Raw genomic sequence first — 2,500 nt, forward strand, 5'->3', positions numbered from 1 at the left:
AGTAGTAGTAGTAGTAATAGTAGAAGTAGAAGCAGTAGTAGTAGTAGTAGCAGTATCCTTATTATTATTACTATTATCATTTCCGTTATCAGAATCATGTTGATCATCTTTCTTATCATCACCACCATTATCATCATTATCATCGTCACAACTAGGTTCATTGGAATCATCGTTGTCGTTATTATTATCATCATTATAATTATTATCCTTATCATTATCATTACTATCATAATCATTCCTATTACCATTATTATAATCATCATTATCATTATCACTACTATTATTATTATTCTCCTTATTATCATTATCATTACTATTATTATTATCATGATCATTATCATTACTATTATTATTATCATGATCATTATCATTACTATTATCATTATCATTATCATTATCACTACTATTATCATTATCACTACTTTTATCATTATCATTATCATTATCACTACTATTATCATTATCATTATCATTATCATTATCATTGTCCCTACTATCATCATTATCGTTATCATTATCACTACTATCATCATTATCGTTATCGCTACTATTACCATTATCATTATCACTACTATTACCATTATTATCATTATCATTATCACTATTATTATCATTATCATCATTATCATTATCATCATTGCCCCCATTATCATCACCATTACCATCATTACCATGATCACCATGACCACCACATGAACCGAGGCCATTGTGGATCTGCAGGAGCGAAAACGGACACGCAAAAACCACAGTTTATGACACATTCCTGGCAGGCTTGGTCACGGATATAGATATGTATATTACACGTGTTCAAGATGGTTCGATGTTGTGATGAGGTTTGCTGTTGTTATCCATTTTTTCTTTCTTTCTTTTTTTCTCTTTTTTTATTTTCTTTCTTGTTTTCCTTTTTTTCTTTCTATATATTTTTATTTTTATTTATTTATTTATTTTTATTTTTATTTCTTTCTATTTGTCTTTTTTCTTTTTTTGTGGTGGTAGTGAAAGGTGAGGATAATGACGGTGATGAAAATGATTTTTTTTTTTTTTTTTTGTCATTACAAATGTTCATGATAAAGATGAGGAGGAGGAGGAGAGGGAAAAGGAGGAGAAAGATGTTGCATTAATAACAAATACCAACATCATCAATTCTAACAATGTTCCCATCAATAAAAATCATCCCCAATGAAGGAGAAAATATAAAAAAAAGGATGGAAAAAAACAAAAGGTGAGCGAGGGGAAAACACAAAGGGAAAAACGGAGAGACGAAGACTGAAAACAAGAGAATCTCAAGAAGCCACATCCCGCCCCAAAAGCACATTACATCCGTCTCGGCACAAAGGCTCACCGGAAGTGACGCTGGTGTCCCGGCGCCATCTTGGCTGCCGGCGCGAGGGAACCAGCGTTTACTTCATATGTAAACAAACAAATATATATATATATATATATATATATATATATATATATATATGTATTCATTTATTTATATTAATACATATATATATATATATATATATATATATATATATATATATATATATATATATATACGTTTGTGTGTGTATGTATGTATATTTGTATATATATATATACATATATATATACATATATATATGTATATGTATATATATACATATTTATATAGAGAGAGATATAGATATATATACATATATGCATATATATGGAAAGATTCCTCTGGTTAATTCACTGGTATTCATTCATTCTTCATTCCATATAATAAGGCTCATTAATGCCGTTGTTATTATTATCATTAACTCTCTAATTGTTCATTTATTCATCATCTCCATGAATGTATGTTCTTCAAAGTTTATCATTAATTGTGTATTCTTTCCTTTAATTGTATTATAAACCTTTCTTAATTACAAACAAACTGATTCATTAATGCCACTAATTTTCAATCATTATTCATATCTCACTGATTATTTTTCATTATCAGTCAGGGATTATGATCCATTATCAATTAATTATTTAGTGATTATAGAATTAATTATTATCCATGAATTAGGGAAAAAAAAAACATGCACTCAATATCTACAACTTATTTTTATTTACTTCCGTCACCAGTATAAACAAACAAACACAACAGACGAAACACACACAAAAATAGACAACATAAACAAGAATTCTGGCGACGTCACTAACTACCCCGTAAACAGTTAACATCGGAAATTGGGCACTTGATTGTTTATATTACAATGCTAGTGTAATAATAATATGTATATATATATATGATTATGATTATGAGCTAATGTGTGTGTGTGTGAAGATTTTTTATATATATCTATCTATATCTGTATATATATACATATATATATATATATATATATATATATTTATTTATTTATATTTATATATATATGACTTATACGTGCATGTGTATTAATATCTATCTATCGATCTTTATGTATATATCATCTATCTATCTACCTATCTATCTATTTATCTATCTTTCTTTTTATCTATCTATCTTCCATCTGTCTATCAA

This window comes from Penaeus vannamei, chromosome 32 (assembly GCF_042767895.1).
Source record: "Penaeus vannamei isolate JL-2024 chromosome 32, ASM4276789v1, whole genome shotgun sequence".
NCBI classification, from domain to species: domain Eukaryota; kingdom Metazoa; phylum Arthropoda; class Malacostraca; order Decapoda; family Penaeidae; genus Penaeus; species Penaeus vannamei.